Raw genomic sequence first — 13,556 nt, 5'->3', positions numbered from 1 at the left:
TGGTGATATGAATCATCTTCATTTGGAATCCTTATATTATGCAGTTTAAGAAGATCTTTCATGTTTACTAATGTATTCATAGGTTCTTTAAATAGGTAGCAAAGTGATTGTAAATCATTCAGCAGCTCCTTTATAGGATTATCCAAAGTAAAGTGACAGTAATATAAGAATGTAATACCATAATTTAGCTTCTAATGCTCAAGATGAAGACGTTGAATTCAGTTTTTTTTTTTTTTTTTACTTTTATGGGAAGATTTTTCTCTCTCCTCCAGCGATTCCTCTTTCTCTACTGAGAATATAGAGAAAGAGGAATGCAGGGATATATATATATATATATATATATATATATATATATATATATATATATATCAAGAGTTTTGGAAAGAGGGGCAAGTATGAAGTCTGTTGTGGATGAGAGAGCTTGGGAAGTGAGTCAGTTGTTGTTCGCTGATGATACAGCGCTGGTGGCTGATTCATGTGAGAAACTGCAGAAGCTGGTGACTGAGTTTGGTAAAGTGTGTGAAAGAAGAAAGTTAAGAGTAAATGTGAATAAGAGCAAGGTTATTAGGTACAGTAGGGTTGAGGGTCAAGTCAATTGGGAGGTGAGTTTGAATGGAGAAAAACTGGAGGAAGTGAAGTGTTTTAGATATCTGGGAGTGGATCTGGCAGCGGATGGAACCATGGAAGCGGAAGTGGATCATAGGGTGGGGGAGGGGGCGAAAATTCTGGGAGCCTTGAAGAATGTGTGGAAGTCGAGAACATTATCTCGGAAAGCAAAAATGGGTATGTTTGAAGGAATAGTGGTTCCAACAATGTTGTATGGTTGCGAGGCGTGGGCTATGGATAGAGTTGTGCACAGGAGGATGGATGTGCTGGAAATGAGATGTTTGAGGACAATATGTGGTGTGAGGTGGTTTGATCGAGTAAGTAACGTAAGGGTAAGAGAGATGTGTGGAAATAAAAAGAGCGTGGTTGAGAGAGCAGAAGAGGGTGTTTTGAAATGGTTCGGGCACATGGAGAGAATGAGTGAGGAAAGATTGACCAAGAGAATATATGTGTCGGAGGTGAAGGGAACGAGGAGAAGAGGGAGACCAAATTGGAGGTGGAAAGATGGAGTGAAAAAGATTTTGTGTGATCGGGGCCTGAACATGCAGGAGGGTGAAAGGAGGGCAAGGAATAGAGTGAATTGGAGCGATGTGGTATACCGGGGTTGACGTGCTGTCAGTGGATTGAATCAAGGCATGTGAAGCGTCTGGGGTAAACCATGGAAAGCTGTGTAGGTATGTATATTTGCGTGTGTGGACGTATGTATATACATGTGTATGGGGGTGGGTTGGGCCATTTCTTTCGTCTGTTTCCTTGCGCTACCTCGCAAACGCGGGAGACAGCGACAAAGCAAAAAAAAAAAAAAAAAAAGAAATATATCAACTGACTTATATTTCTCTCTTGTGTCTCCCCTGATGATTAGATTATTACACGAAAATGCACTAGGGAACTTATCGTGTTTCATTTTCCCTGTGGACTCATAAGAAATATCTTGATCACGCGGAAAATTGTGATCCTTTCCAACATATGTATATATATATATTTTTCTTTTTTTTCTTTTAAACTATTCGCCATTTCCTGCATGAGCAAGGTAGCGTTAAGAACAGAGGACTGGGCCTTTTTTTGGAATATCCTCACCTGGCCCCCTCTGTTCCTTCTTTTGGAAAATTAAAAAAAAAAACGAGAGGGGAGGATTTCCAGCCCCCCGTTCCCTCCCCTTTTAGTCGCCTTCTACGACACGCAGGGAATACGTGGGAAGTATTCTTAATCCCCTATCCCCAGGGATAATATATATATATATATATATATATATATATATATATATATATATATATATATATATATTCCATCTTCCTCATCTTCCAATCCATGGTTCAGTCATTCCCGGCCTGAGGCCATCTGACTAAGATATCTGGCATGTACTACCTGAAAGATTTTTCCTCCCTTCGACTCCCTCCAGCTTTCGTCTCTGCCCGTGAGGGAAAGCGTTCTTCAGCCAGTAGTACCTCCAACATTTTCTATGGTACTACATTTTCTTCGATTTTCCGCTTGAAAGACATTACAGCAGTCTCCTTAATGACAAAGCAATCGCATTTGATTCTCTTTTTTTTTTTTTTTACCTGTAACCCCACATGTAGGCCAGTTGTTCATCCACTCCTAGAGACGGTCGATAATATGGGTATCTGGTTCAGGCTAGTGTATGTATATACATCGTTAACGAGATGGTTTTGATCAAGGCTTCAGTTGCCTGTGCCGAAAGAATTACGAGTGATGGGAATGAGCATGTGAGGTGAAAGGAACTGAGGGTATGCACAGTTGTTTGAGTATACGGTTCGGCGAGTATATACTGAGTGTATGTAGTAATAGCTACACAAAACTCGTGCGACCAAGTTCATGAAACGGGGTTAGGAAATGAGTTGGAGTGTGTGGGTAAGGGTGTAGAGAAGAATGTGGAGGACTGTTCTGGAGGTTGTGTCGATAAAGATGATGACGTGGGTGTAGATGGGAGTGCTCATTTTCAAGAGATGAATACTGTAACGCATCTATTCGTTATTATGATAATATTCACAGATATGCTTCTTTGATGGAACGAATGTCCCTATACCTGGTTGAACTGAAGTCAAATAGCACACCTACCTCATTAACCTACTCACCACACATTAACATACTCGCTTAACTGACACAGTCACTACAACAGCACACACTCGTATGGCTCGTTATAGTTACACACTACATGAACACCTTTTGGCCACCAGTGTACTAATCCTACCAATATGTTACACTAAGACTTTCATTGCACCGCTGCTATTACGTAGTTTGCTAGCACAAAAGATACGCCATTACACTCACCTCACTCACCGACTCACTCAACCAACGCTGAATTTAATCCATTATCAAGGTATTTTGTGAACTTTACCGACAGTCAATCGCTTAATACGATAACTCAACCAACGGATTATCAACAATCACTCACTTCACTTATACACTCTGCTTACGTCCTCACTCCAGCAACATACACCACCATCATACTCACGCTAACGACACACTTAGCCTCATCAACAACGCTGATCACTATATTTGTTACTATATAAGACTCCACCACATCACTCACGCTTCCAACATACTCACTGTACCAGTATCACACAACCACTTCACACACAAACACACCTTGTACAGTGAACACACAGCGCGGAACAGACCCATCACCCTCCTTAAGTCTTAAACCTACGAAATAGGTCTCACGTTCATCTAAAAGCATTTTGGATGCGCAATAAAGTCAGAGGGTTCAAAACAAAAGCGTTAGGAAGAGATCACATGATTGCAATGTCCGATTCTAAGTTAGATATCAACAACAAAGATTTTCTCGCCGAACAATCAACTCCAAAGTACATTCGCTTCAATACAGTCAGGGGGAAACAAAGTGGACGTGGCGTCTTGTTCTTTTCTAAAACTCATTTGAATCCCGGAGTGAAAAAATTTGTAGCCGTTGAGAATGTCGATTTCATTTTTGTGGAAATGAAAGATAGATTTCGTAAGAAAATGACAGTAGGACTTGTTTTTATAAGTCCCTTTCACAGACACCATAGACAGACGCAAGATTTTATAATCAGCAGAGATCTGTTATGAACGAAATTCGATTTACGTGAGATTCTGACATACCGATATGTAAATGGAGGATAATCCCCTTGCAGTAGCTCCGGGCGAGGACTCAGCCTGAATTTGCTTAATTGTGTTCTACTTCAGTTAGTTCTTATTAAAAATGAGGATCTCGTTGATAACATCAAAGTTGGAAAAAAGTTTGGTACAAGCGATCACTAACAAATCATTTCTGAGGTCACTTGCAACACAATGACAGTCGCGAAAAATACCCGATTCTATAGCTGCAAATTTGGATGATCTTCACATTGCTTTAGACAGGCAGACCTGGAATGATACAGTCAGTGATAACAAGAGCAGAGCTTGTAAAGCTTCAGTAAAACTTTCAAAGCAGTAGAGGGAACATCTGTGCCAGTGAGCAGTAGACTGTCTATTTCTAAAACGAAGCCAGGGTGGTGGAACGGTGAAATAAAACAGCGCCTGTTGTCTAAAAAAGCAGTTCATAAGAAACTTGAAGAAACCAATAACCAAAATGGTAGAGTCACGGTTATTCGACAAAATAAACGTCATTATGGAGCATGTAATGCTCAAAACAGCAAAAGAAAAAGTTTTACAGTTATGTTAAAAGTACTGTCACAAACAGCCTCGCAAGGACCGAATGGTCTGTTGCTCTTTGGACACCTTTGTATTTCTTTGCATTCCAAAGTTACTGTACGAATACTGATCCAGTCAGTCTCTCCTTGTCATTCATTGTCTCTCCTTTCACTACTCCATTTCAGTTATCGAGAACTCTTGCATTGCTCACATCACTGATACAGTAGGAGGTATCATCGATTTAACGTATACCCGGAACTCAGGCGAAGCAACCGCAAGGGAGGAGGAAAAAAGTTATTTATCATACATTGGAAATAATTCACCGAAGACGAAATACTATGGAAAAAATTTTCTCTCTCTCTCTCCTCTCTCTCTCTCTCTCTCTCTCTCTCTCTCTCTCTCTCTCTATCTATCTATCTATCTATCTATCTATATCTATCTATGTCTATCTTTCTATATATTCCCTCGTGAATAAAACGGCCGACCGTGATTAGAACGACAGAAGCTAAAATTCAAAGAATCGAGTCCTTGACTGCACTTGTCAACAAGTAACTAGCTACAAGGAAACTTCTAGGGAACTGGGTGTTTGCCAGTGGACCACCGAAACGTCAATAAAGGCAATAACTCCTTCCTCGGAAATTAACGCCCCATTAGCTTGACATCTGTAGTTGGTAAACTTGTGGAGGCCATCATTCAAGTCAAGGCTGTAAATCATTTAAAGGATCAACGGTGATCAGCGACACACGGCACGGCTCTCGACCAAATCATTCATGTCTGACAGATCTAGAGGATTTATCTTATGATATAAATCATATACAGTGAAAGTATAGCGGTTGATATCGTCCCTCTAGATTTTCAGAAGCCTTTTAAGTATGATCCCGCTTAAAAGTCGTCACAGTGTGTAAATAGTACTGTACTTCGGTTACGGGAAAACTGGTTGACTGGCCGTACAAAGAGAATGGCGCTTTTACGTTAAGCCTCAGAATGGTTAGACGTAAGAAGTAGGGGTGCCTCAGGGATCAATCTTGAGACCGATTCTCTTTCTCAAATACATATAAGTGACGGTGATAATGGGCTGTCGTAAAACATCAAAATTCACACACGATACAACTTTTGGAATTTAGTTATAATAGACAATGTACGTCTTAGGTTATAAGCTGGCAAAGACAAACTGACGTGCTGATGTCAAAGCTGCTATATTGATTTTGATATCGATGAGTGTCAAATATTACACATCAGTAATAAAGATGCGATGGCAGGTTACAGTGTGAATGCTGTTATGCTTAAAAAGGTAAATAAGGTAAAAGACTTACGGGTAATCATTTCTGATGGCCTAAAACCTAGTTAGTAGAGCGAAGCAGCGGTAAAAATGTAAAGACAATTCTAGGATTCATAAGGCAAGGCATTGGAATCAAATTCTTAGAACCTAATCCTCACTATTCAGTTTACTAGCGCGTTCCCACCAACATCAATTGTTCATTTATGATCACACTACTTTTCAAAAGAAAACTACAGACAGAGAAAAGCTCAGCGACGAGTTACAAGATAGATTTCTAAGCAGAGAAACAAATCCTGTAAGAACAAGTTAGATGACTTACGCGTATTTAGCTTTAAAAAGAGAAAGTTAGATATCTTAGATATGCTCAAAAATATAAGAAGCTTTGACAATCTCGATCTAAGCAAGTATTAAAGGATAGATCTGTCTGGTCTTAGTTGGTGCAATAGATGCAAACTCGTGAGCTAACGTTTTACATCGACTGAAGCAAAAGTACATTTACGTGAGTAGTACTGGTAATATGTGAAACCATTTACCAATTGGAAACCTTAGAAGTGAACATTACAGATATGATTCAGAACAGACTTGATAAATACTTCACATCAAGTCCACAAGTGATATCATATGTACGTCCTTGTCAACCTGTTTGCTTTCATGCTCTGGGCACAACCACCTCGTGTATTTGATCACTTCAATCAACAACAACAAAAAAAAGAACTTCAGAAAGGATAACAATAATCTGTTGGTGTTCGCATTCCTCTCTCTCCTCTCTCTCTCTCTCTCTCTCTCTCTCTCTCTCTCTCTCTCTCTCTCTCTCTCTCGTAAACAGCCACCTTTCAGGAAGGCATATCAATGGTACTGCCCGTCCGGGGTATAGAGAGGGGTGTTAGTGACGGTTGCGTAGTAAAGGCAACACTTCAGCGCCTGTCAGATGTTACTCCTTTGGCCCAGGTAGGTATCTGATTACAGTGCCATTCCCACACATGGATGGCTGGTTTTCGGTACAGAGACATACGAGCTTCTCCACCTCATACATACATGATATTTGACAGACACGTAACTCACATGGCTCGTCACTCGTTTCTTGCAGTAAGCAAAGAGATGATGGAGAAGCTCCAGAGGAAGGCAACCAAGATGGTACCAGAATCAAGACAGCTGAGTTGCAGGGAAAGGCTAATGGCCTTGAACATGTCGAACATCGAGGACTGAAGAGTTAAGATTAACGTAATCACAATCTTTACGTTTTCACACCTTCTTCATGACGTAGACAGTGGAGACTTCCTCGAAACATGCGACAATATAACAACCAGAGTCCATAACGTGAAGATTAACAGAAATACTATTATAAAAGGGATAAAGAAGTACTTTGATAGCTTCAGTATAACGAATGCATGGAACAGACCAAGTTAATTGACTGTGACTATGGACAGCATACAAAATCTTAAAAAAAAGTTCTATGATTACAGTTGAGAAAGTTCAAGAGATTGTGTTAAACTCCCTCTTCATACAAATAGGTAATTAAAGATAGGAAATAACACACATGTAACAACTTACACCATCGCCATATAACAGTTCACATTTTCCCCTATGGTAACAGACCCTGCAACAGGTAAAACGTCAACACACCTTCAGAAACCTACTACCAAACGTAGCATAGTTTCGGGACACCGTGATAACAAGACAAGTGCAATTATGCAGGATTAGAACTACATGTGTGAATGTGGTATCAGTGACTGCCTGTATTGAATTGAGTGTGATCCTACGAACCCTGTAAATCTTTTAATATTTTTTTTTCATTCAAAAATAATGCTATAACAACAAAAGGATTTATTTTTCTTTATGCCATTTATGCTATACGACACGCCTTTTTTTTCTTCTTTATACCATTTATGTTATACAAGAGGCCCTTTTTTTTCCTCTCTCTCTCTCTCTCTCTCTCTCTCTCTCTCTCTCTCTCTCTCTCTATGCCACTTATACTCTCAGTGATTATTCATATTCTCGTGATACAGCAGATAAAACTGTGAGGAGCCACTTGTCTATGCAGGCGTTCACTCAAGCGTTACTTTCCGTCTGGGAGATTCTCTATTCCCTCATAAATTCTTCGGTCTTGCCCACTTCTTTCGTGTGTGTGTGTGTGTATGTGTGTGTGTGTGTATTCCCCCTCTCCTCTGTTTTTTTATCTCTTTTTTTTCTCATAGTTTTAGTCGTCGCATAACCACTCATCAATTGGTCTTTCTTCCTTATTCTCTCTCTCTCTCTCTCTCTCTCTCTCTCTCTCTCTCTCTCTAATGTATATATATATATATATATATATATATATATATATATATATTCTTTTTTATACATATTCATCATTCTCCGCGTTAGCAAGGTAGCGTTAAGAACAGAGGAAAGAGCCTTAGAAGAAATATCCTCACTTGCCTCCTCCTTTATTCTTCTTTTGGAAAATTAAAAAAAACGGGAGGGGAGGATTTCCAGCCCCCAGCTCCCTCCCCTTTTAGTCGCCTTTTACGACACGCAGGGAATGCGTGGGAAGTATTCTTTCTCCCCTATCCCCAGGGATAATATATATATATATATATATTTCTTTTTTCTTTCATACTATTTGCCATTTCCCGCGTCAGCGAGGTAGCGTTAAGAACAGAAGACTGGGCCTCTGAGGAAACATCCTCACCCGGCCCCCTTCTCTGTTCCTTCCTTTGGAAAAAAAAAAAAAAAAAAAAACGAGAGGGGAGGATTTCCAGCCCCCCGCTCCCTTCCCTTTTAGTCGCCTTCTACGACACGCAGGGAATACGTACGTGGGAAGTATTCTTTCTCCCCTATCCCCTATATATATATATATGTATATATATATATATATATATATATATATATATATATATATATATATATATATATATATATATACGTTATCTATCTTTTATCTATCTCTCAAATAGATATGTAATTTGCAATAACTCAGAAAAAAAATGAAGCATCTAAGAACTAATTCAAAGCCAATGAATCCCAAACCAAATCACTGTACCCAAAGAAATAAGCAGAATCATTGAAAATGCAGGTTGGTTCTTTAAACTCCCCCAACACAAAGAAAAGGAAAAAAATAATAAGGGCAATCAACATCCACTGCAGTAATCCAAGAATTCAAGACACTCATTAGATAAGCAAGAGCTAAGCTATAAAACAGGAACTGCCACAACGAGTAGAAAAAGACCAAAGTGGTTTTTTTTTACAGGAACGTTAATAGCCATGGACAAACGTGGTTGGTTGGTACTCGTCCCTTAATCGATAGTTCAAGAGCCTGGGGTCACGACTGACCAGGAAATGGCTCCAATTCCCAAAGGATAACTATCGTACAGTATAGACTATATAAAAGGTATGGGTAAATGGCACGAATTTCTAAATCGCAAAGACAAAATCAATGAATGAATGCACACAAAACACCTCACCCAGATATATATAGTTATTTTTCCTATAATGATAACATACAGATTGGAAATAAAGGATGAAATAAAGAATCCTGGTCATGATGCAATATAGCAGTTAACAAACCTGCCAAACAAGGCAGATAGCCAATATGACCATAATATCTACCATTGGTGTCAGGGCCAGAGCCTGGCGATTGCAGATCTATATCTCATCTATATCTATAGGGATAACTGCTGATGATAGTGATGAGCGAAAGCATTGTGCATCATCTTGAACAAAACGGTTTCACGACTGATACACAGCATGGGTCTGGAAGTATTACACCTCGAAGCTTGGCTGAGTAATGTTTGAATCGTTTCATAATACAGGATAAAGTCATATCACTGGTATAAATCTCCCGGCGGTCTATAAGATAGTGGACGCTAAGCAATGGTGATGTGTGGGGAAAAAAAAGTTAAATTCTCTCTCTCTCTCTCTCTCTCTCTCTCTCTCTCTCTCTCTCTCTCTCTCTCTCTCTCTCTCGACAAATATTGGCAAACATTGGAATCCTCATCTCCTGACCCATATCATTCCATGGATTCTATTGTATTATCTTTTGGGGAAGTTCTTGTGTATAATATATATATATATATATATATATATATATATATATATATATATATATATATATATATATATATATACATATATATATATATATTTTTCATACTTCGTCGCTGTCTCCCGCGTTTGCGAGGTAGCGCAAGGAAACAGACGAAAGAAATGGCCCAACCCCCCCCCATACACATGTATATACATACGTCCACACACGCAAATATACATACCTACACAGCTTTCCATGGTTTACCCCAGACGCTTCACATGCCTTGATTCAATCCACTGACAGCACGTCAACCCCGGTATACCACATATATATATATATGTATATATATATATATATATATATATATATATATATATATATATATATATATATATACATTCCTAAAAGCTTACGGAGAAATGAAGCGCGATAAGTTCCCAAGTGCACTTTCTTGTAATAATCACATCATCAGGGGAGATATAAGAAATATAACAGTCAGTTGACATACAACGAAGAGACGTAGCTAAGACTTCTGTTTCGTTCCCCAGAATTTTCATTTACCCACTATAGTTAGAAATGACTAGCAGAATACTTGCATGGTATTGATGTAGCTCTAATTTTCTCACTGTATACCAAATTTCTCCTAAGATATCATTGAGGGAAAGCAATGATCGCCAGCACATGATCTTTAAGCACTTGCCGGATGATTTAAGCACTTGCCGGATGATTTAAGATCCGTTTTTCAAAGACCATTGTTCACATTGAAACATTCCTCTAAGGGGCCGAATGAAACGAATGTTAATCATCCCTCGCCGAGCGTATCACACATTACAGTACGTCTCAAAGAAGACAATTAGTGCATATCTCAAGTAATCCAAAGTCCTGCTGTGTTTTCACCATCAGGCACCCGGAATCTCCGACCAACAGGGGTGAAGCAGAGAGGGGAATTTGAGTGATTTTATCAATGCACCATAAACGTGGCCCACAGTCCTTTGACAGCCAGGCTCTCGACCATGACGGAGTGCTGAACGCTGGTTTATAGTCACTGTCAGAAACAGAGTCATCCAATCCCGACACACCTTTCCACCACGTACAGTTTCCCCTTTCCAGATGAATGACTTTGCGCACATTCAAGAAATTGCTCTTCAATTCTTTCGTATAACAGTAGCGGTGAGTTATGCGGGTGGGGTCCACAATGAGTTCTGTCGACCGAGACGCTTTTAAAGTTGATTTCGGTGGCCGGGGGCTCTCTCGTGTGTGTCCATCACGGGGCACGACCAGTCCTTTGTGTGCATCCCCCCCTCTCTCTCTCTCTCTCTCTCTCTCTCTCTCTCTCTCTCTCTCTCTCTCTCTCTCAGGCTTGTCATGCTTGGGGGGGGGTAAAGTGCAGTGGCCTGCTTTGCTCTGCCGGTTTTTGAGAACCGAAGTTCCTCTTGTGTACACAGCGACCTTAGCGTAACCCCTTCCTCGACTTATGAAAGAAAACGATCGTGTTTGACGAGGGCAAACGTATGCCCGTTGAAGCTCTTTACTGATGCTATGAATATCTATCACAACACTGAATCTCGCACTTTATTGATGCTATGAATATTTATCAAAACACTGAATCTCGAGCGTGGTAGATCATCTTACCACACACTAACATGATTTCTATGTGTCGTACTCCTCATGATGCTAAGGTATGAGACGACACGTCACCACAAGGCACCGTCCACGGCATAGTGAGGTCATCAGCGAGTCATCGTCCTCATTATGACTTCATTAACACGTCACTCACCTTGCCGGTAGCTAAAGGGGACGATCATGAATATGGAAATTGCTTTACTAGTACCTCACTGTAAAAAAAAAAAAAAAATATAGAGTCACCATCACGTACAAATGGGGAAAAAAAAGTATCTTAGTAACCTCTGCAAAAAAAAAAAAAATTATAGTGTCAACATCACGTAAAGATGGGGGAAAAAAAAGCATCATTACTTTTTTTTTTAAACATTATGACATCACAGGCGAAGTATTTTGAGAAATGTCCATTAGACTGGCCTCACACCGGTTACTTTGCCCTCATGACATTATTATACATCGATTGCTAACGACATTTCTTGTCATTTTCCATGATAAATGTTACGTCGCTTTCATATTTCGATGGAAATACTTACAAAGTAGAGCTACTATAGTTACTAGAAAACTTGCATCACATTCACGCTCACGAGACGACACGAGTCGTACTGATCATTTCGAAAGCATATCAGACCCATCCAGGCAGATACTTCTTTAACCGTGTGTACCCATCACCAGAGTAGAAATGACGTCAATAATACGTCACTCACTGTGTGTACCCATCACCAGAGTAGAAATGACGTTAATAATACGTCACTCACTGTGTGTACCTGTCACCAGAGTAGAAATGACGTCAATAATACGTCACACACACTGTGTACCCATCACCAGAGTAGAAATGACGTCAATAATACGTCACACACTATGTGTACCCATCACCAGAGTAGAAATGACGTTAATAATACGTCACTCACTGTGTATCCATCACCAGAGTAGAAATGACGTCAATAATACGTCAGTTTGGCTTAAAGTGTTACTACTGAGAAGACCCAGTTTAGATAACTATAGCTGTTGGGAAAAATGCATACATTTTGACAAGCTCACAGATCTATTCATATAAGCAAAGACAATGCAAAGACTTGTGTGATGTAGTTATCTTACTCATTGTATTTTGATGTTAAAGAGTCGCTGTGTCATGCGATGCGAATGAAACCGGTTTCCTCTGCTGCTTAAAGATAGCTCATTACTGTGTTCGAACCTTGGATCATCCTGGACCGAAGCAGTTGCAAACCAGATGAGGCTTGATGTTGAAAGCAGGCGACACTTGGCTGTGCTGTTCACGGAGCGGTACTGACACAGGAACTTGCTTGTATAAAGACCGGTACAGGTTATCTAGCTCCAGAGTTTTACATACTGAAGATAAAATCTTAAAAAATGAAGAAAATGGACACAGAGACAATTTCGGATTAGGTGCAAAAAAAAGAAGAGGACAAACAAGGTAAGTGGTAGTACTGACACACAGAAAATATAAAGAATGCCGCAGAAATAACACACACACACACACACACACACACACACACACACACACACACTATTTGCCTGAGGTGTGTGTGTGTGTGTGTCTGTGTTCACACAGAAGGAAAGACATAGTACGTATATACAAGGTTAAGAGATGGAGCAACACGAGTGCAGAACTCCCTCCCCGTACCATACAAATAATATTCCAACTAATTCATACAAAAAAAAATAGCATATTACATGCATAATTAGAATTACTGATCATTACCCGAAACAAAAATTCCACGTGTCAATTACTGGGGGAAAAATGATGTACTGAGAGAGTAAGTCTTTCTAAGGCCTTCCGAAGCGTCCTTTTTACGGGATCCGCTTGTGCTAATAGTTTATCTTCGGAGGCGAAGCGTCAGACCCGCGGTTTTATGTGCCCGTTTGATCAGCAGATAAATACGTAAATAAACACATCCACGGGTTAGCTATGTCTAATTTGTAAGACATGAGCGACACGAGTTGACTTTAGTATTTGTTCTGTGTATACTGGTAAGGCTGAGGTATTTTGTTTTAGCGTTTGTGGTTGGAGAGAGAGAGAGAGAGAGAGAGAGAGAGAGAGAGAGAGAGAGAGAGAGAGAGAGAGAGAGAGCGGAGGCGGGACTATTGTGATGTTTTTATTTAAAAGATTTTGTTGTGGTTTTTCGTTTTCGTTTAGTATTCTACTGAGGCGTTGGTTTACATAGAGGCTGGGTAAGCTAGTGCTCAACGAGTCATCTGTTGGTGAAATTCTCTATGCTGTGTTTAACGTAAATCACAGATTCCAACTTCGTGAACTTTTGATGCTGAAACTAATCAAATCAGAGACGTCATCTGTGGCTCTGCTCAAACTCATAATGCTATAGCCTTATCACCTGTTACTCTTTTCTGATTACTTTTAGAATGTGTAACTCATGGAGCTCAAAGGCTAAGAGATAT

Source organism: Panulirus ornatus, chromosome 18 (assembly GCF_036320965.1).
Source record: "Panulirus ornatus isolate Po-2019 chromosome 18, ASM3632096v1, whole genome shotgun sequence".
NCBI classification, from domain to species: domain Eukaryota; kingdom Metazoa; phylum Arthropoda; class Malacostraca; order Decapoda; family Palinuridae; genus Panulirus; species Panulirus ornatus.
Note: the sequence above shows the minus strand (reverse complement) of the source record.